The sequence below is a fragment of the Schistocerca cancellata genome, chromosome 1 (genome assembly GCF_023864275.1).
Source record: "Schistocerca cancellata isolate TAMUIC-IGC-003103 chromosome 1, iqSchCanc2.1, whole genome shotgun sequence".
NCBI lineage: Eukaryota > Metazoa > Arthropoda > Insecta > Orthoptera > Acrididae > Schistocerca > Schistocerca cancellata.
In genome coordinates, this window is record NC_064626.1 from 1,094,320,641 (window position 1) to 1,094,347,358 (window position 26,718).

Genomic DNA, 26,718 nt, shown 5'->3' on the forward strand with positions numbered 1-26,718 from the left:
CCTAAGAACGATTGCAACTCCTTTACAGATTCTAGTACAGGAAATTCACGTACAGCTCTCATTAACCTTGGGTTGGTCTTGACTCCTTCTTTACTTATGATATGCCCTAGGTATGCTACCTCCCCCCACAAAATTACACTTTCCTGTAGTCAATGTTAACTTCGCTACTTTTAACCTTACGAATACTTCCTTTAGTCGCTGCATATGCTGTTCCATATCACTCCCATAGACGATTATGTCATCCACATACACTAAGCATTGCCATGGTTTTAAACCTCGTGCTGCGACAATCCCTAGAAACTTGTAGGTGCATTTTTTAATCCGTCTGTCATACTTCTGAATTGCTTGTGTCCCCCAGGGTGCAGGAACTGCTGTTTTTGTCGAACCTGTGGTGCAACCTCTACCTGGTGATAACCACTCTTCAAATCCATTGTTGAAAAGAATTGCATTGCCCTAAGTGGTCCAAGGCTTCTATGGTGTTTGCCAAAGGGTAGGAGCCCGTTATGGTTTTCGCACTTAGATGTCTGTAATCACAACAAAACCTATATTTTCGTGTTCCATCCGTTGATCGTTTTTGCACAATGACTATTCCTGCCCTCCATGCACTATTACTTTCTTCAATTATTCCATTTTTCAGCAGTTGATCGATAAATTTCTCCAAATTTGGCTGCAAGTATCTAGGTACTTTGTATGGTTTGTGGAAGACTGGTGATTCATTTCCAGGTAATGGCCCTTTTGGAAAAAACAAATCCTTGAATTACAAAAGTATTTTCCATCTGTTCCCTATTGGTTCCCTCTAGGTGCTTCACTTTTCCTCATAATGCAGTTTCAATGGCGTCCGGCGATTATCCGTGGCTGACACCCCCTCATGTCCCATTCTTTTTCCTCCAGGATATCCATATTAGTGATTAGCAACCCCTTTGCTAATCCGATATCTTCTGCGTTCAAATTATGTACAAAAACAGGTACCTTTTTCACCCTTTATTTCTCGCACATGTACAACACCCCTTTTAATTAAGCAACGTGTCTGATCTAATAATTCATTCCCATCTAACGGTTCTACCACACAGAATTCTTACTGGAAAGCTAGACTCAACACTGACCCAAAGCGATTTTCCAATACCCTTAGCTACACAGTCGTGCGAATCAAGTATTAATGTGATCGTCTGGGGTGTAATAGATTCTCGCCTTTTGCGACAGAGTTCCCTCGTGACATAGGTACACTGGCAGTGGCTCCACCTAACTGAAACATTTTTCTGTGAAGTTCCACCCGATGTTGCTGAAGATCAATTACGGCAAAATGGTGATACAAGAAATCTAATCCTAGAATTATGTCGTAGCCTTCGCTCGTTTGTGGCTCAGTCTCCGCACATTGTGTAAATTGAACCGTATCCAAGCAAAAGTCTATGTCCACCGATCCCAATCTGTACCACGGTGGGACCCATAGCTTCCTTTTACTTTATACACATCAGCCTGAGGTAGGAACTTACCACAAGTTTCCAAAAATTTTCCAAAATAATTTCTTTGACTGCAGCATCTTGTTCTAATTCATAGATACATCCATTAATTTTCCCTATCCTATCCGCGAATTGTCCCCAGTTTCTGTATTTTACTTAGTTATTACCCTTAATTGTTCCCTATAGTGCCCGGCACTATTTCGTTTCGTTTATCTCTGAATTAACCCTTCTTTAAATTCTTCGAATGTTGTGGCTCCCTTAAGTTTTGGCTTCCCTGTTAATCTCAGTTTTGCAATACTGAACAATTCCTTAATAACCTTCCATCTGTGTCAGATTTCCAAGGAGTCCCACAAAGCCCTACTTATCCTAGGTTGGGTTACCAGAAAAAGGAGGAATTAAACTTGCGGCTGGGAAATCTACACGACTGAGATTCTACCAAGCCGCATAGTTCTGTGTTATCCACTTTTAATTGTGCTACCTTTTCTAACAATATGCGCACTGCTTCCAGCTCTGACACACACGCCTCTGGTTCTGTCGAAGTTTCGTCCTGGGCAACACTCATTTTGAGAAGTAACATTCACAAGACAGAAAACAAAATACATTAACTTAAATCTTATGTCTAGTTATGAGCCACCTCGATTCCCAGCATTGGCTAGCCATATGCCCCCAATGATTACATGTACAAATTTTACTGGAACTGCCGGCCGGAGTGGCCGAGCGGTTAAAGGCGCTACAGTCTGGAACCGCACGACCGCTACGGTCGCAGGTTCGAATCCTGCCTCGGGCATGGATGTATGTGATGTCCTTAGGTTAGTTAGGTTTAAGTAGTTCTAAGTTCTAGGGGACTTATGACCACAGCAGATGAGTCCCATAGTGCTTAGAGCCATTTTTTTTTTTTACTGGAACTGATCACGTAGATGGGACTGAGTGGCCCTCGAAGTTGCACTGTGCACATCTAACAAGCATTAACCAATCATGACTTGCATAACCTGTAAAACTAAACAAATCCACTGGTTCTCTACCCGAAAGAAAATCTACTTTACAAAATGCATGACCGTCAAAGCTTTTCTCCATGAGCATAATACAATCAAAAATTTTGGACTCACCGTAGCGCAGGCTGTAGGATCAGACATTGCTCTAAGAAGGCGACGCCAATGATCTGACATCAATGTTCGATGACTCATGGTCTGTCACCCACTGAGAGTGAAATGAGGCGTCAGGACAACAGTAATTTGTCTAATTAAATTTTTTATTGTGGCCCTCGACCGTAGTCATCAGGAACAGCTTGTTGGGGACGTCCAGTTGTCTCTGATGTAAAACAATACACGTCTGGCATTGATGACAGCACAAAGAGTTGGGCCGAGCATGGTGTCACTCGAATGCCGCTGTCAGCAACGTCTCCGGCTGCTATTGTGATGACAGTATGTCAGTGCAGCAGGCAATTCTACGTGGGAGGCAGTGACCTCCTTCCACCCAGCGCACGACTCTCTTCACCGGCAGCAGCTGCTTCTGTGACTCAGGTCAGGCTGCCTTGTCCTGTGGTCGAACAGCGCACCCCGTACCGCATTCCAGGTTGTCGCTCCAGGCGTTACAGACTCGTGATGTAGGCTGTCATAATGTGACGAGAATGTTTTAGTGCACGAATGGCTGAGTGCCCATACACTCCACACTATGTTTGTCTAGGGCTTAAGGCACGTACTGTAAACACTTCTGTGGCGGCAAGTGAAGAAAGGCTTCCATCCTGCTAGCATATTGCAGCATCGGCTGCTGCTGTACCATGCCCAGCTGGCTATGCTTCGCAGTGCCTGTCGGCTGTGTTTTGCTTTGCAATGCATGTCGCTCTTGCCTGCCTGTGGCTGGCTCCGCTGCGATTCATTTCTACTCTGGCGGCTTTTTGACCAAATACGGTCGATCCACTACAATACTAAATTTTGCCGCATTGTCCTAATGGGTACATTAGACGTACATCCCACATTGATTTCAGCAGTGTTGCATGTGTATTAGCACTGACAACTCTATGCTAACGCCGCTGCTCTCGGTTGTTGGGTGATACCTGTCGACCACTGTATAGTCCGTGGTTAGAGATTATGCCTGAAATTTGGAGTTCTCGGTACACACTTGAGGCTGGGCTTCTTGGAATATTGGTTTCCCCAACGATATCAAAATGCGTCTAGCTCCAAGTATCATTCTGCTTTCAAAGTCTGTTAATTCTCGTCGTGCGGCCATAATCACAACAGAAATTATTTCACACGAATCGCCTCAGTACAAATGACAGCCCGGAAATCCACTGCCCTTTTATACCTTGTTAATGCGATACTAACGTCATCTATATATGTGCATATAGCTGTCCTTTGATTTTTGTCACCCCGTCCAATATTTGAGAATAACAGAACTTTACAACTTCCAACAAAATTTTACGTCTATTTTCAAATCTTTTCGAAACTTTTATTCAGTGACAACGCCCACAACAAATGAAAGAAATAATGTTTATCACTTTTTTATTTCCAACATGCTCCATTACAATATTTGTAACACTACGTGCATGTTTCTGTGTGTGTGTGTGTGTGTGTGTGTGTGTGCGTGCGTGTGTGTGTGTGTGTGTGTGTGTGTGTGTGAGTACGTGTGTGTGTGTGTGTGTGTGTGTGTGTGTGTGTGTGTGTGTGTGTGTGAAGTATGGTGATAAGAAAAGGGAGAAAGTGAAACCCAGTGCCGGCACATAGCCTACTCCCCGGGATACACCAAGGGGGTCACCATAAAGTGTCAAATGATGTAACTTCATGATACGCTACAGAGAGGATTGGTACTTGAACCAGGACATTGGTGCAAAGTCCGCTGAACAAGAACTTTACGCCACCGCTTCTCCTCCCCTTACAGGCAGATACTGCCAGTGAGAACTTTTTCCACCAAAAGGTTTCGAACCGGCTTACTCTCAGGTCGAGCGCCACCGCACAAGAGTGCATTTACGAATTTGACCATGGAGACGGTTAGGTTTATCACTTATTACATTTTCGGTGTTCATGCAGTAAAACTTCAGCATCACGCCTGATATTTTATTTTATTAATTACTTACTACCAATTCTATTCCCAACAATATTTGCAGACTATGTTCACATATACCATTGGACGTACCTGCAAAATTATATCATCGTATGACACGTAGCTTAGGAGGTATGACGTCATAAGCACTGACATGCATAGAAAGTTAGATTATTTTAAAACGGAGAGGCAATAACCTATACTGCGCTCATCCACTGACACGACTCAGACAGGTGACATGTACTTAAGCATACCGTCTAAACACCTGCATCCATTCATGTACATTGTGAATTTTGATGGACTTGGGCAATTCCAGCAGGACAATACGACACCACATACGTCCAGAATTGGTACAGAGTGGCTCCAGGAACACTATTCTATATTTAAACACTTCCGCTGGCCACCAGACTCCCCAGATGAACATTACTGAGCATATCTGGGACGCCTTGCTACGTGCTGTTCAGAAGAGATCTCAACCCTCTCTTACTCTTACCGATTTAGGAACAGCCCTGCAGGATTCATGATGTCAATTTCCTCCAGCACTACTTCAGACATTAGTCGAGTCCATGCCAAGTCGTGTTGCGGCACTTCTGCGTGCTCGCTGTGGTCCTACACGATATTAGGCAGGTGTACCAGTTTCTTTGGCTATTCATTGCAAAAAAAATAGTTCAAATGGCTCTGAGCACTATGGGACTTAACATCTGAGGTTATCAGTCCCCTAGAACTTAGAACTACTTAAACCTAACTAACCTAAGGACATCACACACATCTATGCCCGAGGCAGGATTCGACCCTGCGACCGTAGCAGTCTCGCGGTTCCGGACTGAAGCGCCTAGAACCGCACGGCCATCGCGGCCGTCTATTCATTGCAGTTAATAGACAGAGCTATTTCGAAAATAATAAACGGCATGTAGTAAGCTGGCCAGCTCGGTTATCAAAACGGATCACTGTAAAGAAACCTATTACCAATTCAGTTTGACATCTGAGGCTTCTCGTAATAAAGCTTCAGTAATGGAAAAAGTGTCTTGCAGTATACACAATAAGTTTAAAGTACGGTATTCAAGTGTAACAACAATTTAAAAGAAAACAAAATAAATAACACTACTTGCAGGACACTAGATAACATGTGAGATAGACAAATACACTGACGAAAACAAGTTGCAAGACCGAAACATAATTAATGTAGGGTAATGAAATTTCGGGAATAAATTTGTCTAGGTAACATATTTAAATGATTATCATTGCAGGATCACAGATCAATGTAAGCGCGGGATAAGCCATTGCAAACATCTAAACTGGTACATTAATAACAAGTGTAACCGAGGGAATGTTGACGGTACGTATGAAAACTGATTACATGTATTGTGTTGTATAGGTGCCGGATGTCAGTTTGTGGGATGAAGGTCCATGCCCGTTGCACTTGACCAGTCAATACGGAAAAGGTTAAAGCTTTAAGTGTCGACTGGTCAGGTTGCTCGATTGGAGACAGATGTGGTGATCAGGCAGGCCAAGGCAACACGTCGACACTCTGTAGAGCACGTTGAGTTACAACAGAGGTATGTGGACGGGCGCTAAGTTGTTGGAAAACATCCGCTGGACTGCTGTTCATGAATGGAAGCACAATAGGTCGAATCACAAGATCGACGAACAAACTTGCTTTTAGGATGCGTGGGATAACCACGACAGTGCTCCTGCTTTCATACGAAATCACACCCCAGACCGTAATCCAAGGTGTAGATCCGGTGGTTCTAGCACGCGGACAGCCTGGTTGCAGGGCCTCGTATGGCCTCCTTCTGACCAACACGCGGCCATCACTGGTAAACCAGTTATCATCCTGCCCTCCAATGAGCTCTTGCTTGACATCACTGGAGTCGTAAATGGCGGTTGTTTGAGGTATGTGGAATGCACGCAACAGGGCATCTAGCTAGGAGCTGCCCTTGAAGTAACCGATTTGTAACAGTTCTTTGTGTCACGGTGGTCAGCTGCAAGGTACTGGTTAAAGGTGGGGAGACTAGATAAGGTACACACAATAACCGGTGTGCCGATAGAGACGATACGTCACCTTAAAAGTTGACGTTTGGATACATGGCAAGGTGAGTGTGATGTAAGTGATAAGGGACGTAGACTGCACGACTTCCTCCCTGACATAAGGGCGCGGTTGAGAATGAGACATGTCGATCCCAGCCGCGGTATGGTACATTTCTTAACCGGACACGGACCTTATCCCACGCACTTAAACCTCATGAGTCTGAGGCAGACACCTACATGCACATGTGGGGAAGAAGGCTCTCCAGAACACATTGTCTTTTTCTGCGGGCAATACACTACACGTAGACTACACAGATACAGACATTGATATATACACAGCAATAAGAGACGAAGAACAATGGGCTCAATTAAACGCACTGACAAACAATATTTCAAAAACAACACATGAAGAGTACATGCGGACACAACATAACAGACATGCCTTTGTGCAACGTAACAACAATCTACAGAGAGTCGACAGCGATACCCACAGTGACAGCGAAAATAGTGACAATGAGGAGGAACAGGAGGAGGAAGCTGAGATGTAACAGTAAATAAGCATAGGGTGCTGGCGATCCAGCCAAGAAATCACCAAATGCTGTGCATGGATGGGCACCTAAAGTAGTTAACACACAGGATTAGTAATCAATAGGATAAGCAATATTATTTCTCTACTAATAACCATTTGTGTGTGTGTGTGTGTGTGTGTGTGTGTGTGTGTGTGTGTGTGTGTGTGTGTGTGTATCTGTGTGTGTGCGACTGGCGGTCAACGGTTCGAAGAAACCACTCCGAGGTATTCACCGTCAGTTACATTCGGTGATGGTACTAACAAATCTCTCCTCTGTCCTATCATCTTTCTATATTCTTCTTAAAAATCAACAAAATTTTATTTGTATTTCAACCTTAAATTACTGTTATTTTGAAAAGTATTATTCTTTGTAAATACTGTAGATAAAACAAAAGAAAAGAAAACTAAAAAGATGAAAACGAAAATTGTAAGATGTACGACCTGTTTCAAACATCAGGTAATAGGTCTATAATTTGGCAATAAATAAATAAATAATGTCACGGTGGTGCCAACTGATGCTTAAACTGATGCTGCAGATGCAGTACGATGCGCCAGAGAGATACGGCGAGCCGGCCACGGTGACCGAGCGGTTCTACGCGCTTCAGTTTGGGACCGCGCGACTGCTGCGGTCGCAGGTTCGAATCCTGCCTCGGGCATGGTTGTGTGTGATGTCCTTAGGTTAGCTAGGTTTAAGTAGTTCTCAGTTCTAGGGGACTGATGACCTCAGATGTTAAGTCCCATAGGGCTCAGAGCCATTTGAACCATTTAACATACGGCGAACACGATGGTCTTCCCTCTCGGTAGTGCCACGTAGTCATCCTAAGCCCAGTTTTCTCGTGACCACCGCTGCCAGCAACCATCCACAGTGGCTACATTCCCTTCAAGTCTTTCTGCAGTATCGCAGAACGAATATCAACCTTCTAGTTGCTCTATTACATGACCTCGTTCAAACCCTGTGAGGTGTTGATATTGGCGTGTTTGCTGCCTTAAAGGCATTCATGACTACATGGACACACCACGTCCAATCTCAAAGATAACCAACGCTCACGACCGTTGCAGGGTGTATTTAAAACAAACCTCATTTGCTTCCTCATAGTGGGGCTGCTAGCGCCATTCTTATGCGATAGCGCACAATTTGAATAGACATCATCTTTCAGATACAGAAACACGCATACAGACTTTCGTTTATGTCGCACAACTCCATCTTGGCGTTGTCATTTTTTTCCGTCAGTGTATAAGTAACGTTACCAACTGGCGCCTAGAGCTCTGTTTAAACAAATAGTGCGTCCCCATACACTATCAACGTGAGGCAAAGATTTGCAATTAGAGAAATGCAGCAATTGCAGCTTTTATTTTGTTTTATTTTTAATATCAAAAAAATGGTACAAATGGCTCTGAGCACTATGGGACTTAACTTCTAAGGTCATCAGTCCCCTAGAACTTAGAACTACTTAAACCTAACTAACCTAAGGACATCACACACATCCATGCATGAGGCAGGATTCGAACCTGCGACCGTAGCGGCCGCGCGGTTCCAGACTGTAGCGCCTTTAACCGCTTGGCCACCACGGCCGGCTTTTAATATCACTGCCGGTTGTTTTGACACCCAAGACCATTTTCCAGCGGTTGTGTGTCAACCGTCATGAGGGTCTGTCGTGTGTACCACTGCAAAACAACCTTGTGGACAGAAACCAATCGTGGCATTTAAAAGAAAAGAAAACAGCACCTGATGCGTTTATCTGAAATATGTAACAGAAAACGACTTCTTACACACACACACACACACACACACACACACCATAAGGTCGCCGCGGCGCTGAATAAATAACCTTCAATGCATGATCTCCACAAACCGTAAATATGTGCTCAGTTACGAAACAAAATGGGCAGCTTTAGCCCACAATATTAGACATTAGTAAATTTACAACTTTTAAGGAAGCTCACGAGGAACCAGGACGCAAGAGTTAAGAGCCAGCAATGAAGTACGTAACCCTAGTCCACAATATGTGCAAGCAACTGGTCCCCAAGTAGGCTCCCTTCGCTCATCGGTCAGGTGGAACAGACCCAATCTGCCTACCAATGTAATGGCGCCGATAATTCTTCACAATCGAAGCCACTGCCTTCCAGCAATGTTCGGTCAACGCAGAGCGCTAACACGTCCTCCATCAAAACGGACCGTCAACGGCCGTTGCCATACGCCAGTCCCCTCCGCCAGCCAAGCACCGGAATATGACCCGATCGCGACCATTTACGCGCGCCCTCCAGCGGGCCAGCGTCCATCCAATCGTCCAGGAACATCCAGGAGAAGAGTTAGAGTGAGTAGGATCAATAACAGCAAAGATATCATGCACGCACGGCACAATTTTCGTTTGGAGCTTCTGCTACTTCCATTGTGTGTGTTCTTCTGTCAATTCTTTCAGTGTGCAGTAGTGTGTTTCGTTGACTAATTAGGATCTGATTTGCAATCAGATAAACTTAGAAGCCGGAAGTTTTATTCTGTGGTACGAGGGAAGTAACTGCGAAATAAGCACGAGTAACAAAGAAATACTTCAGCTGATAGACGAAAGAAGTAAGTTCAAAAATGTTAAAGAAAATTCAGGAATAAAGAAATACCAGGAAATAAATAAATAGGAAGGGTAGGGAAGCTTAGGCGGAATGGCTGCTTGAAAAATTAGATGAAATCGAAAAAGAAATGATCGTCGGAAGGACTGACTAAGTGTACAGAAAAATAGAAACGTAAAAAAAACCTTCGGTGAAATTAAAAGCAAGGAGTGCTAACATTAATAGTACAACGGGAATTCGACGGTTAATGCAGAGGAGAGAGCGTATAGGTTGGAAGTGTATGTTGAGGACCTTTATAAGGAGGGGGGGGGGAGAAGGAGGGACTTATCTAATGCCGTGACAGAAAAAGAAACTGGAGTCGAGAGAGAAGAGACAGGGGCTTCAGTATTAGACTTAGAATTTAGAAGCGCTGTGGAATACTTAAAATCAAGTAAGGCAGAAGGGATAGATAACATCCCGTCGGAATTTGTAAAATCTGTAGGAGAAGTGGCATGTTGGTATGTAGGGTGTATGAGACTGGAGATATACCATCTGCCTTTTGGTAAGACATCATCCACAGAATTCCGAAGATCGCAAGAGCCGACAAGTGCGAGAATTATCGCCCAATGAGTTAACAAGAATAATACGCAGAAGAATGGAAAAGAAAATTGAAGATCTGCTAGATGTCGATCAGTTGGCTTTAAGAAAGGTAAAGATAGGCAGTGCTGGCATAGCGATCGATAATGGCAGCAAAACTAAGCAAAACTCAAGACACGTTCATAGGATTTGTAAATCTGGAAAAAGCGTTCGACAGTGTCAAATGGTGCAACATGATCGAAGTCCTGAGAAAAATAGGGCTGAGTTGGTTGGTTGGTTGTTTCGGGGAAGGAGACCAGACAGCGAGGTCATCGGTCTCATCGGATTTGGGAAGGACGGGGAAGGAAGTCGGCCGTGCCCTTTGAAAGGAACCATCCCGGCATTTGCCTGGAGCGATTTAGGGAAATCACGGAAAACCTAAATCAGGATGGCCGGACGCGGGATTGAACCGTCGTCCTCCCGAATGCGAGTCCAGTGAGGGCTGAGTTATAGAGAAAGACGGATAATATGCAATATATACGACAACCAAGTGGGAAAAAATAAGAGTGGAAGGTCAACAACAAAGTGCTTGGATTAAAATTGGTTCACACAGGGATGTAGTCTTTCGCATGTACTGTAAAAAAATTGAAATAATCGTGTGGCAGTTATGGCCAGGAGGCCTCTTCCGCGGCAATTTGGCCATCGGGTTGCAAGTCTTATTTCACGCGACGTGCACATTAAGCTACTTGTGTGTCGGTGATGATGAGGACATCACAACACCAAGTCCACAAGATGAGAACATGTCCAAGCCGGTTGGGAATCGAAACCGGCCCAGATGCATGGTAGACAAACACATTACCACTCAGTAAAGCAGGTGGACCGCCTCCACTGTGCAATCTATACATAGAAGAAATAATGATGGAAAAGATGCAAGAGTGGAAATAAAATTCAAGGTGAAAGGGTATAAACGATAACATTCGCTAATGAGGTTGCTATCCTCAGTGAAAGTGAAAAAGAATTACAACGTGTGTTGAATGGAATGACCAGTCTAATGAGTATAGAATGTGGATTGAGAGTAAGAGAAGAAAGACAGCGACAGTCTTAACATCAAGCTTGGTGGTCACGAAGTAGACGAACTTAAACGTATTCTGCTACGTAAGCAGGAAAACAATCCATAACGGACGGAGCATGGAGGACATAAAAAGCATACTAGCATTGCGGAAAGGGCTTTCCTGGTAAAAAGAATTCTATTAGTATCAAACATAGGCTTACATTTGAGGAAGAAATGTGTGACAATATTCGTTTGGAGCATAGCATTGTACGGTTGTGAGACATGAACTGTGGGAAAACCAGAACACAAGAGAATTGAAGCATTTGAGATGTCGTACTACAGAAGAACGTTGAAAATTAGGTAAGGAATGAGGAGGTTCTCCGCAGAATCGCCGAGGAAAGGAATATATGGTGTAAGTAGGCTTTTAGGTTTTCTTATTGGTAACACCACGTAGCGCTCTGTATGAAAAATCACTGGCTGTGCTGTGCGCAGTCTGTGGGTAGTTTGCATTGTTGTCTGCCATTGTAGTGTTGGGCAGCTGAATGTTAACAGCGCGTAGCGTTGCGCAGTTGGAGGTGAGCCGCCAGCAGTGGTGGATGTGGGGGGAGAGATGGCGGAGTTTTGAAATTTGTAAGACTGGATGTCTTGAACTGCTATATACATTATGACTTTTGAACACTATTGAGGTAAATACATTGTTTGTTCTCTATCAAAATCTTTCATTTGCTAACTATGTCTATCAGTAGTTAGTGCCTTCAGTAGTTTGAATCTTTTATTTAGCTGGCAGTAGTGGCGCTCGCTGTATTGCAGTAGTTCGAGTAACGAAGATTTTTGTGAGGTAAGTGATTTGTGAAAGGTATAGGTTAATGTTAGTCAGGGCCATTCTTTTGTAGGGATTATTGAAAGTCAGATTGCGTTGCGCTAAAAAATATTGTGTGTCAGTTTAAGCACAGTCTTGTATAATTTTTCAAAGGGGACGTTTCAATGGAAAACACTGACAAGGAAAAGGGACCGAATGATAGGATATCTGTTAAGACATCAGAGAAAAACTTCCACGTTACTAGAGGGGTCTGTAAAGGATAAAAACTGTAGAGGAAGACAGAGATTGGAATACATCCAAGACTAGCAGTCTCTTGAAGACAGACGCCACTTATCACGAGAAAGTCTGCTTACACATACATATCGCTCCCTCAGGGACGTCGAAAACAAGATTCGACTAATCACAGCGCACACAGAGGAGTTCCAGCGAATGTTCTTCTCGTGCTCGATGAGCGAGTGGAACGAGAAGAGGTCCCAGTAAATAGTTCAACGGGAAGTAACCCCAAGCAAGCACTTCACACTTCGTTGTTGAGTGTATATGTCGGTATAAATTTTAGAAGGAATGCAAATGTCTGCAACAAGCCACAATATTTAAATATTAATAATTATTAATTTTATCACAATAATTTAATAGTTAAGCGTTTCTAGACATTAGTAACAAAACAGAAGAAATTGCTACACCCGCTTACTCAAGCAAGAAAGCGAGTTGCTGCACGCGCTGGAAAAGTGTGTCGAGCATTAAGAGACTCCTGAAATTCACAAATATTCAAGGTGGCTATTCTCCAGAAGCTCTAGGGAAGAAAAAAAGGTTAGTTTCAGTAGTTCTTTTATTCGATAATCCTAGATCTACTCCAGGAGCATTATTTTAAAATGCGCATTCGATTACTGGCAGATCACTTTATGCAGAAGTACAAGTACATACGGGTTATGTGATACACTGTTCCCTCATTGTAATGTACTGTGCTGTCTATCTACGTTTCTACAGCATAATTATCAGGCATCAAGATTTACAGAGTGATCCAAAAATCCATTAACATTTGAAACTTCAGTACTTCATGGAATAATGTAGGTAGGTCTTCTGACTGGTTTGATGCGGCCTTCTGCGAATTCCTCTCCCGTGACACCCTCTTCATCACAGAATAGCAGTTATTCCGTGATGTCTTAACAGATCTTCTACCATTCTGTCCCCTTTTCTTATCAGTATTTTCCATATACCCGTTTCCTTGCTTATTCTCAGGAGAACCTCCTCATTCCTTATCTTATCAGTCCATTTAATTTTCCATATTATTCTGAAGCACCACATCTCAAATGCTTTGATTCTCTTCTGTTCCGGTTTTCCCACAGTTAACGTTTCACTACCATGCAATGCTCTGTTCCAAACGCGCATTTTCAGAAATTTTTTCGTCAAATTAAAGCATGTACTTGATATCAGTAGACTTCTCTTGGCCAGGTCAGGCCTTTTCGTTACTGCTAATGTGCTTTTAATGTCATCCTTGTTCTGTTCATGATGGGTTGTTTCACTGCCTAGGTAGCAGAATTCCTTAACTTCTTCTACTTTGTGATCACCCATCCTGTTGTTAAGCTTCTCGCTGTTCCCATTTCTGCTACTTCTCATTACATTCGTTTTTCTTCAATTTACTCTCAATCCATCTTCTGTACTCGTCTAATTTTTTTTCTTTATTGTTATTTTAAACACCTTGTACAAAGGTGGGCTGTCAGCAGCATAGTACGCTGCTCTTCAGCCTCGAGTGGTACAATATAAGACTTAAGGGGGGGGGGGGGGGTACAAATGATACAATACAAGTGGCGGGCAAAAAACTGTAGACACAGAAAACAATATACACGAAGCCATTTACGCTGGACAAGAAAAAACACTAAAACCTGTTGACACAGCGCACGAACACTGACGACTGCGATGGCACATGTGAATGGTGGGGCGTGACGGCGAAAGAACACTAAACACAAACACGAAGGCACACACACGAGACACTGATGGCGATGATCTCTGGCACGCGAATGCCCACTGAGCGTGCACGAGTCCGGGGTCCTGCCAAGAGAGGAGGGGGGGGGGATGGGAGAGGGGGACGGGAGAGTAGAGATGCCAAGGGCAGGGGAGATAGGGGAAGGAAGGGAGGAGGGGGGGTAGGGGAAGCCCAGAGGAAGAGGGGTGGAGGAAGGGGGAATGGAGGGAAAAGAAGGGAGGGAGGGTGCCCAAAGGAAAACACACAGGAGGTGGGAGGGGAGGATCAAAGTTGGTAGGAGGGGTAGATGGAGGGGAGGAGGACATCATCAGGGAAGGGGAGCTGGCGGAAGCCACCTTGGGAGAGGGTAAGGAGGGTGGAGAGATGGAAAGCAGGTGCGACGTGGAGATACAGGCGCGGCAGCGGGTGGGGGTGGGAGAGAATGGGTGAGACAAGTGGGTGAGGAGGATCGAGTTTACAGGAGGTGTAGAGGATCTGTATCCGTTCAAGGAAAAGGAGGAGGTGGGGGAATGGAATGAGGTCGTACAGGATCCGCGTGGGGGAGGGGAGACAGATGCGATAGGCGAGGCATGGAGCATGGCACTCAAGGATCTGAAGGGATTTGTAAAAGGTAGGGGGGGGGGTGGAGATCCAGGCAGGATGGACGGAGGTCGTACAGGATCCGCGTGGGGGAGGGGAGACAGATGCGATAGGCGAGGCATGGAGCATGGCACTCAAGGATCTGAAGGGATTTGTAAAAGGTAGGGGGAGGGGTGGAGATCCAGGCAGGATGGACGGAGGTCGTACAGGATCCGCGTGGGGGAGGGGAGACAGATGCGATAGGTGAGGCATGGAGCATGGCACTCAAGGATCTGAAGGGATTTGTAAAAGGTAGGGGGGGGTGGAGATCCAGGCAGGATGGACGTAACAGAGGATAGGGCGGATGAGGGATTTATAGGTGTGGAGTATGGTGGAGGGGTCCAGACCCCACGTACGGCTGGAAAGGAGCTTGAGGAGACGGAGTCGAGAGCGTGCCTTGGCTTGGATTGTACGAAGATGGGGGGTCTAGGAGAGGCGACGGTCGAGGGTGACGCCAAGGTACTTAAGGGTGGGGGTGAGGGCGATAGGACGGCCATAGATCGTTAGATAGAAATCGAGGAGGCGGAAGGAAGGGGTGGTTTTGCCTACAATGATCGCCTGGGCTTTGGAGGGATTGACCTTAAGCAACCACTGGTTGCACCAAGCGGTGAACCAGTCAAGATGGAATTGGAGAAGGTGTTGGGAACGCTGCAGGGTGGGGGCAAAGGCAAGGAAGGCGGTGTCATCGGCAAACTGGAGAAGGTGGACGGGGGGTGATGGCGGCGGCATGTCCGCCATATACAAAAGGTACAGAAGGGGGGAGAGGACGGAGCCTTGGGGCACACCGGCGGAGGGAAAAAAGGTGTAGGAATCCGTGTTATGGATAGTGACGTAGGAAGGACGTTGGGAGAGAAAGAATCCGATCAGATGGACGTAGCTAATAGGGAGAGCGAAGGTTTGGGGCTTGAAGAGGAGACCGGAATGCCATACGTGGTCATAGGCACGTTCGAGGTCCAGGGAGAGGAAGATAGCGGAGCGACGGGAATTAAGCTGTTCGGAAAGGAGAGAATGAGGTGAAGGAGAAGGTCATCGGAATAGAAGGACAGCCGAAAGCCACACTGGGTAATGGGAAGGAGGCGGTGCTGGTGGAGATGCTGGTGGATGCGGCGGGTGAGGATGGATTCCAGGACCTGGCTGAAGACGGAGGTAAGGCTGATGGGATGGTAGGAGGAGACGGCGGACGGCGGTTTTCCGGGTTTAAGGAACATCAGGATATGGGAGGTTTTCCGCAGGTCGGGGTAGTAGCCTGTGGACAGGACTACATTGTAGAGCCTGGCCAGGGTGGAGAGGAAAGAGACAGGAGCTTCACGAAGGTGACGGTAGGTGACACGATCGTGACCAGGAGCGGTGTTGCGTCTTGTGCGGAGAGTAGCAATGAGATCCTGTGTAGTGATAGGGGCATTGAGTTCTGTGTGTGCCATGTTGTCCAAGTACTGGAAACCAGGTGCGAGGGGGGGGGGGGGCAGAGGTGTCAGTTCGATCGCGGACATCCGGGAAGAGGGAGTAATCGAAGTGGGGATCGTCGGGGATGGAAAAGACATCAGAGAGGTAGGAGGCAAAGTGATTGGCCTTACTAAGGGTGTCAGGAAGGGTTGATCATTATGGAGAAGAGGATAGTAGGGGCAGGGTTTAGTTCCAGTAAGGTGACAGAAGGCTGACCAGAACTTGGACGAGTTTATAGGAAGGGTAGCATTTAAATGGGTGCATGTCTGTCGCCAGTCCCGGCATTTCTTAGCCGTGAGCAAGTTCCGTATGTGTCGCTGGAGTTGCTGGTGGCATCGTAGTGTGTCTGGGTCACGTGTGTGGAGGAAGGCACGGTAGAGACAGCAGGATTCATGGAGGAGAAGGATGGCCTGTGGGGGTATGGTAGGACGGTGGGGGTGGATGGCGACAGTAGGGATGTGGGCCTCCACGGCCTCAGACAAGGTCTGCTGGAGAAAGGAGGAGGCATGGGTAATATCATCAGAGTGGTGGTAGGTGAAGGGGTGGCTGTCGACCTGGGCAGAGAGGGTATCCCAGTAGGCATTCCAGTTGGCATGCAAATAATCATGGACGTACTTCAGGGGAGGGTCATTACGAGGGCTGGGACGGGGGCGACGACCGTCTGAAACAGTGAGGAGGACAGGGAGATGGTCGCTGTCAATGGTGTCCAGGACATCCACTGCTATGCGGCCAGGGAGGTTAGGGGAGGAGAGGATGACATCGGGAGTGGAGTTGGATTCGGGGCGGGTGTGCTGGGGAATGGGAACCAGGTCGCCTTGGAGGGAGGAGACTAACCAGTGCCTCTGCTGTAACTGGGTGGCGGAACGACTATGGATGTTGAAGTCGGCGGCGATCACGTAGGAGGGGAAGGTACGGTCAATGTGGGAGAGGAAGTCGGAAGGAATAGGAGCGTTAGGGCGGACATAGATGGTGGCGCAGGTGACGGTAAGGCCGGGGAAGAAGAGACTAAGGGTCAGGTGTTCGGAGGGGTTGGGAAGCAGAGGCTGGAGCCGAACTGGGATCTGGCGGTGGTGACCAATGGCAACTCCGCCACGGGCTGTCGGGAAGGGATTATCATAGTGGTGAAGGAGATAGGGCGAAGTGTGGATGGTGTGGTGGGGTTGGAGGAAGGTTTCATTTAGGAGGAAGGCATCCACACGGTGGGTAGCAAGGGTTTGCAGGAAGAGGTTCTTGTTGGCGGGAAGGGAGCGGAAGTTGTTGAAAAGGATACAGTGCTGTCGCGCCATGACAAGGATTTCAACGAGGGTGTCGAGACGGGAAAAGGTGAAATGGGCATGGTTGTGGGAGTAGGTGGCATACATTTTAAGGTGGAAGACGGAACAGGCGGCGATGGATATCTGCTGGAGGGTGTGGGGGCTCTGGAAAGGGTGGACATTTTGGAGTACGATGGTAAGGAATCTGATGATGTCCTCAGCAGAAGGGGGGGGGGGGGGACGAAGGGAATTGCCAGGAGGCTACTCGTTTGATGTTCATTCCATTTAACACATCTTCTAATTCTTCTTCCCTTTCACTGAGGAGAGCAATGTCGTCAGCGAATCTTTTCGTCAATACCCTTTCAGCTTGAAATTCAGTTCCACTCTTGAATCTTTCTTTTATTTTCGTCATTGCTTCTTCGACGTATACAGGGTGGTCCATTGATAGTGACCAGGCCAAATATCTCACGAAATAAGCATGAAACGAAAAAACTACAAAGAACGAAACTCGTCTAGCTTGAAGGGGGAAACCAGATGGCGCTATGGGGCCCGCTAGATGGCGCTGCCATAGGTTCAAAATGGTTCAAATGGCTCTGAGCACTATGGGACTTAACAGCTGAGGTCATCAGTCCCCTAGAACTTAGAACTACTTAAACCTAACTAACCTAAGGACATCACACACATCCATGCATGAGGCAGGATTCGAACCTGCGACCGTAGCAGTCGCGCGGCTCCAGACAGAAGCGACTAGAACCACTCGGCCACTCCGGCCGGCGCTGCCATAGGTCAAACGGATATCAACTGCGATTTTTTAAATAGGAACCCCCAATTTTATTACATATTCGTGTAGTACGTAGAGAAATATGAATGTTTTAGTTGGACCACTTTTTTCGCTTTGTGATAGATGGCGCTGTAATAGTCACAAACGTATAAGTACGTGGTATCACGTAACATTCTTCCAGTGCGGACGGTATTTGCTTCGTGATACATTACCCGTATTAAAATGGACCGTTTACCCATTGCGGAAAAGGGCGATATCGTGTTGATGTATGGCTATTGTGATCAAAATGCCCAACGGGCGTTTGCTATGTATGCTTCTCGGTATCCTGGACGACATGATCCAAGTGTCCACACTGTTCGCCGGATAGTTACGTTATTTAAGGAAACAGGAAGTGTTCAGCCACATGTGAAACGTCAACCACGACCTGCAACAAATAATGATGCCCAAGTAGGTGTTCTACCTGCTGTCGCGGCTAATCCGCACATCAGTAGCAGACAAACTGCGCGAGAATCGGGAATCCCAAAAACGTCGGTGTTGAGAATGCTAGATCAACATCGATTGCACTCGTACCATATTTATATACTCCAGGAATTGCATGGCGACGACTTTGAACGTCGTGTACAGTTCTGCCACTGGGCACAAGAGAAATTACGGGACGATGACAGATTTTTTGCACGCGTTCTATTTATGACGAAGCGTCATTCACCAACAGCGGTAACGTAAACCGGCATAATATGCACTATTGGGCAACGGAAAATCGACGATAGCTGCGACAAGTGGAACATCAGCAACCTTGGCGGGTTAATGTATGGTGCGGCATTACGGGAGGAAGGATAATTGGCCTCCATTTTATCGATGGCAATCTAAATGGTGCAATGTTTGCTGATTTCCTACGTAATGTTCTACCCATGTTACTAACAAGATGTTTCACTGCATGACAGAATGGCGATGTACTTTCAACATGATGAATGTCCGGCACATAGCTCGCGTGCGGTTGAAGCGGTATTGAATAGCATATTTCATGACAGGTGGATTGGTCGTCGAAGCACCATACCATGGCCTGCACGTTCACCGGATCTGACGTCCCCGGATTTCTTTCTGTGGGGAAAGTTGAAGGATATTTGCTAACATGATCCACCGACAACGCCTGACAACGTATTGTTAATTCATGTGCGAACATTACGGAAGGCGAACTACTCGCTGTTGAGAGGAATGTCGTTACACTTATTGCCAAATGCATTGAGGTTGACGGACATCATTTTGAGCATTTATTGCATTAATATGGTATTTACAGGTAATCAAGCTGTAACAGCATGCGTTCTCAGAAATGATAAGTTCACAAAGGTACATGTATCACAATAGAACAACTGAAAGAAAATGTTCAAACGTACCTACGTTCTGTTTTTTAACTAAAACACCTAACTGTTACCAACTGTTCGTCTAAAATTGTGAGCCATATGTTTGTGACTATTACAGCGCCATCTATCATAAAGCGAAAAAAGTGGTCCAACTAAAACATTCATATTTCTTTAAGTACTACACGAATATGTAATAAAAATGAGGGTTCCTACTTTAAAAACCGCAGTTGATAACCGTTTGACCTATGGCAGCGCCATCTAGCGGGGCAACCATAGCGCCGTCTGGTTTCCCCCTTCAAGCTAGACAAGTTTCATTCTTTGTTGTTTTTTCGTTTGACGCTTATTTTGTGAGATATTTGGCCCGGTCACGATCAGTGGACCACCCTGTAGGTTGAACAGTAGGGGAGAAAGACTGCATCCCTGTCATACACCCTACGTAATCCGAGCACTTCGTTTTAGGTCTTCCACTCTTATTGTTCCCTCTTGATTCTTATGTATGTTGTATATTACCCGTCTTTCCCTATAGCTTACCCCTATTTTCTTAGAATTTCGAACATACTGCACCATTTTACATTATCGAACGCATTTTCCAGGTCGACAGATCCTATGAACTGCCCCTCTGGTGCCTTTATCTTTCCAAAACTGATCATCATCTAACACATCCGCAGTTTTCTTTTCCATTCATCTGTATATTATTCTTGTCAGTAACTTGGATGCATGAGCTAAGCTGATTGGGCGATAATTCCCGCACTTGTCTCTCAATCTTCGGAATTCTGTAGATGATGTTTTACCAAAAGACAGATGGTATATCGCCAGACTCATATACTCTACACACCAACGCGAATAGTCTTTTTTTTTTACTTACCCATTAGCTACAGAAATTCTGTAGGATTGTTATTCATCTCTTCCACCTTACTCCATATTAAATGAGATACGTCGACCCCCCCCCCCCCCGGCGTCCTTCAATGTACTCTTTCCACCTATCTACTCTGTCCTCTGCATTTAACAGTGGAATTCCCATTAAGAGTGCAATGTTATAACCCGTGGTTTTAATTTCACCGAACGCAGTCTATACTGAGTCAGTCCTTCTGACAACCATTTTATTTTGTACTTCTTCACATTTTTCATGCAGTCAGTTCGTCTTAGCTTTCCTGCCCTTCCTGTTTATTCATTTCTAAGTCACCTGTATATCTGTATTCCTAAATTTCCCTGAACAGTTTTGTGCTTCTTTCTTTCGTCGGTACTTCTTCTATTACCCAAGGTTTCTTCACAATTACCTTTTTTGTACCTGTGTTTTCTTTCCAACCTCTGTGATTGACTTTCTAGACAAGTCCATTCCTCTTCAACTAAACTGCCTACTGAGCTGTTCCTTATCGCAGTATCTCTAGCCTCTATAGCCTAATTCCTTAGTACTTCCGAATCGCACTTCCTTCCAGACTGATTCTTCATGACTGGTCTCTTAATTCAGCCTACTCTTCATCATTACTAACTTGTGATCTGGGTCTATAACTGCTCCTGGATACGTCTTACAATTCAGTATCTGATTTCGGAATCTCTGCCTGACCAAGACGTAATATAACTGAAATATTGCCGTATCTTCCTGTAGTTTCCAATTAGACCTCCTCCCATTGCGATTCTAGAACAGGGTATTCGCTATTACCAGCTGAAATTTATTGCAGAACTCGATTAGTCTTTCTCCTCTCTCATTCCTAATACCAAGTCATATTCTCTCGTGACCATTTCTTCTACTCCTTCCTCTATAACCGTATTCCAGTCCTCTATGGCTACTAGATTTTTCATTTGCGTTTAGGTACTGAATCACTCATTAAGTATCCTCATGTAGTTTCTCCATCTCTCATTTTGGGTTTACGACATCGGCATGTATACCCGAAATATCGTTGATGTTGTTGGTTTGTTATCGTTTCTGATGAGAACAACGCTATCACTGATCTGTTCACAGCAGCTCACCATCTGCGCTACTCTCCTACTCATAACGAATCCTACTCCCGTTATACTGTTTTCTGCTGCTGTTAATACGGCCCTATAGTCATCCGACCAGAAGTCCATGTCTTCTTTCCATTTCACTTCACGGTTCCCCAGTATATCTAGATTGAGCCTTTGGAAATACTTTTCAGATTTTCTAGCTCCACTACAATAGTCAAACTTCAGACATTCCATGTCCCGACTCACAGAACGGTATCCTTTGTAGGTTATTTGATCTTTTTCTTATGGTCACCTCCCCCTTGGCAGGCTCCTCCCGAGGATACGAATGGCCGGCCAGAGTGGCCGAGCGGTTAAAGGCGCTACAGTCTGGAACCGCACGACCGCTACGGTCGCAGGTTCGAATCCTGCCTCGGGCATGGATGTGTGTGATGTCATTAGGTTAGTTAAGTTTAATTAGTTCTAAGTTCTAGGCGACTGATGACCTCAGAAGTTAAGTCGCATAGTGCTCAGAGACAAGCCAAGACACGAATGGGTCTAGTCCAGAATCTTTTGCCAATGGAAACATCATCACGACAGTTTTCTCAATTACTGACCACACATTACATGTTTTCATGCGGTGGTTTCCATTGTCTTCTGCATCCTCGTAGCGCTGTTCATTGCTGATTTTTCCTCCTTAAGGGGCAGTTTCCCACCCCAAGGGCGAGAACGGTCCTCGAACTTCTGTCCGTTGCTCCGCCCTCTTTGACAAGGCCGTTGACAGAATGAGGGTGACTCAGGCCGGAAGTCTTTGGCCGCGACTGCTGATGATTTTATTCAGAATTGAAGCTTTGGCGGGATTCGAAGCCGGGACCGATAAAGCTTTGATTACTAACGAAAGACGCTAATCCTAGACCGTGGTATCACAAAATGCTTAAAACGACTGACAGATGGCGCTTCACACGATACATAAGCAACAATTAGCACCCAGAATGAGATTTTCACTTTGCAGCGGAGTGTGCGCTGATATGAAACTTCCTGGAAGATTAAAACTGTGTGCCGGACCGAGACTCGAACTTAATAATTAGCATAACAATTGATTTTTATCAAATACGATGATGTTTATAACAAAAAATCAGCATGTCGGCTGTTATTCATCAGCAAAATCCGTAGTCGAGGGCGATGCTATGATTAACACTGTACAGCATATCAGTAGGTATTTTGAGAAACTGTCGTCAGCTGTTGCCTTTTAGCATCCCTAATGAGGTCGGACGATCGCGTTAGACATGCGACTTCAGTTAAGTCACAATCAATAATCGCGCGGATTGGGGTCTGAGGACCTGGGAGGTCAATCATCAAGGAAGTGGCGGCGCAGCACGCGATCCTCACCAAAAGATGAGCACAAGAGATCTTTCCCACGTGTTGCAATGTGGGGCGGAGCGTCATCCTGCATAAATACCTTCCTGCACGTTTTTTATCAGCCAGGCTAGGTGTGACACGATTCTGTAACATATCGGCGTACCTCGCATCCGTCACGCTGAATGTTTGAAACGCAGCACCCCGCATTTCCACGAGGATCAAGAGCTGGAGCAAAGCTGCTGTGGTAAATCCACACCACGCCCTGACTCTCTCGTCATGCAGTCGTATTTCCACGACAATTCTACGGTTTTCGGTAGCCCAGATCAGCAGTTGTGTGTGTTGAGAGACCCCGTCCAGCGTCATCTGTTGGCCGGTTTCAGCACTTATTTTTAGTTTAAATAAAACCTTATGCCATTTCAGGCATGTGCGTCAAGTTTTACCTCTCTACCTACATAATTCCGTGAATTAGTGCATTTTCAAATACCAGCCCATGTTTGGATCATGCTGTAAAAAACAATTATAATTTATTATAATAATTTAATACTATTAACCAAGAAATTAGTTTTCATATAATGAATAATATTTAAATGTTATCAATGAAAACGCACACGACACCGTTGCAATATTCTACAATACTTATTATTTATTTTACAAACTGTTTTTCCGCTGCTCCTCCATCGTCAGATAAAAAGATAAACATGTGTGGCTCCGAAAGTTTTGTAGGATCAAAGATTTTAAACTAGTGCAGCTACAAAATCCAGATATTGACAATTAATTTCCCGTCTTCCACCTGCGTCAACTGCTTAAATCCCCACGAGCTTTCGGCAGTACTTCTCAACCACTGTTAATTGGTAACTGTTTTACCTGTTGGCGATGGCCTCTCCATTCAACCTCGCGACGGCCAGATCCCACTCAGTAATGAATTGTAAGCCATCGTCTTTACCGAGGGTAATTTCCACGATTTTAATTCCAAATTCATCTCGTATTACGCTGTTCCAAAAACAGTTCGTTTAGTTTCCATTCTCTACAATGTGTTACGGACCATAAAACGCACTTTTTTCTACGAAAAATGGCCTCCAAAACTCACGTGCGTCTTATACTACTCGAAATTAATACAAAAATGTCCAGTGACTGATTTTAAATTCCTACCAGTCTTAAAAATGGCCATATATTCAATGCTGCGCAAATCTATCTATAACTGGCAACAGTGGATTCAACTGGCAGCAGCAGTGTTCCATGCGACGAACACGAGTTGCGGGGATTCACGAGCTTGCTGATACTCTCTCTATCCCACCACCCTCCCCCCTCCCCCTCCCCCTCCCCCTCCCCCTCCACCTCCCCTTCCCCCCTCCCTCCCGCCTACCCCTGCCATCATAAACCCAGAACACTGTCTAGCCTATGATGTGTGATTGCAATCTACTGTCTAGTGTGAATTGAAAGTGATTTGTGTTATCGGTAACAGCACAATATTTTTGTTACTAGCTACAGTACTTCCGTAACGAAAAAAGGTATTCTTATTATCCTGGCTATGTACTGAAAGTAATAGTATAAGCAAAAGAACATGAAAACAGAGCAGCTGAGCGGCATTTTGGCCCTCCACCAAAAGAAAATAAAAAAAAAAACCTTTCGCAACTGGTGGGCTAGAAAGGAACTGAAAAAAATGAGGAAGACTAAATGTGCAAATGGAGGACTGAACGCAAAATGGCCAAAACTAGAACATTATGTACTGAAATGAATTCAAGGACACCGTCAAAATGGCATTGGAATTAATACAAAAATGATTCAGATAAACGCTCATAAACTAACGCTAAAGTGGAACTTAACAGACTTTGGAGTTGGTTGGTGCTACAGATTCATGAAGCGTCGTGGACTTAATATGCGAACCAGAACCAAATATCTCAGAAAATGCCACAACAGTATCAAGATAAAATATTATCTTTCCATCGTTTTATTATGCAGCATAGAAATAAAACCACTGTGAAACTAAGCCAAATAGCCAAAATGGACGGAAATCCTCTGATGTTTGATGTGCCGAGTAACAGAACTGTTGTCATGAAAGGTGCTAAAACTGTAAATATAAGAACAAGTGGATATGAAAAAATGCAGTGCACTACCGTCCTTTCATGTTATGCTGACGGTACTAAACTTAATACAATGATAATTTCAAGCTCAAAACAATGCGTAAGCCTTCCGCATTACCACAGGTGGTATTGTTCACGTACAAGGATTGGACTGACGAGGCTGGTATGAAATTATGGATTAACGCAGTGTGGAAGAGAAAGAAAGGTGATTTATTGAAGATCAGTTCTCATCTAGCGCTAGATCAGTTTACAACTCATTTGAAAAATTCTGTAAGAGAGAAATCGAGATAGGAAAACTACAGAGCTCTCTGTTATTCCGGGAGGACTTACTTCACAATAACAACCTTTTGATATCTCGATGAATAAACCATTTAAAGGGTATATGAGAGAGAAATGGAGCAAATCGATGATGGATGAAATCCAACGTGAGTTCACGTCGAAGGGAGCTTCATAGCGACCTACAATGAAATAAGTGTGTCAGTGTATAAAACAGTCGTGGTCTGGAGTGAGAGAAGGCATTATTGTTAAACCGTTCAACAAGTGCGGCACAAGTAACGCCCTCGATGGCGGTGAAAACCATCTTCTATATAAAGAGGACAACGATAACGACGAAGAGAAAGAAGAAGAAGGAAGTTCAGACGACGAGATTCAGGGATTTTAAAGATCAGTAAAGTTTTGTAAACTACTAACTATTTTAGTCTGGCTTTGCAATCTAATAATAAAAATGGTAAATATGTTACTTTTTATAAAAACTGCTTAAAAATTAAGGTGCATCTTACAGTCCAATGAAATACGGTATGTCATGGCTGATTTTGTGGGGCAATGTAAGCACAGATACCTCTCATGTTCTGCCAGGCGTCGCTCTACTGTACACTGTTTGCATTGCACCAGGGCTGGCCAAGAATTCGGCTCACTAGCCGTGCCCTGGCTCTCGTGCGATATCGTTGAGCTTGGCGGCACGCTACCCCCACCACCACGTCGCGCTTTCTGAGCACGAGGAGGTGAAGACTGGAAATTATGAACGCACCATATTTAGATTTAGACAGATCACAAATGAAACAAATTTCAGTATTATTTAATTATTATTGATCTCATGGAGGCATAATATAATTTTTATCTGTTACAAACTACCGGCTTATGGACTGACACAGACTACTTCACAGATTTTTGCACTCAGATCGCCACGTAAATGTACCTTATTTAGTTTCATACTCTAAAAAAAAAATATTTTATCATGTTTGCAACTCGTTCTGGAGACCTGGAAACTCCTCCTAAAGATAAACAATGTATATGTCCTGGTAAGTTTTCATGCAAAACGATTTGCCTTTAAAATGGGAATTACAATGCAGATCAGTCAGTGCCATCTGCACATGCACAAGGGTGCTCTCATCCGATACGGCAAATAGTCTCGAAAACAGCTCGAAATATGATGTAACTAACCTTGTAATTGTTTCAAGGCCACAACAAATCTTCGAACCTCGCGTTTTCTTTAACGGCTGTGTGCTTAGGGAAATGGGCAGTGTATTTTTTCGGAATTTGTCCGTTCTAAAATGTCATTTTCCTTTTAAACACAATCCCGTTTCATCAGAAATAAGTTTTTCATGTTGCAGTGTCTTACTATGGGCAGTGTGCACTAAAGTTCAATCAAAATGCGACATTTTTGCAGTCCATTCCGGATGTTCTAATTTTCGTTTCTCCACCTCTCTCTCCTTCAAATATTCGACAATAGCGGGTTTTAAAACGAAAAATCACCCCAGGCCTGCCCTTTGAATTAACCAACTTTCTTCGCAGGAATATAGAAAGTCTCCATACTTCTCGTTCATGTCCATCGAAAACTGTTGCAAGTG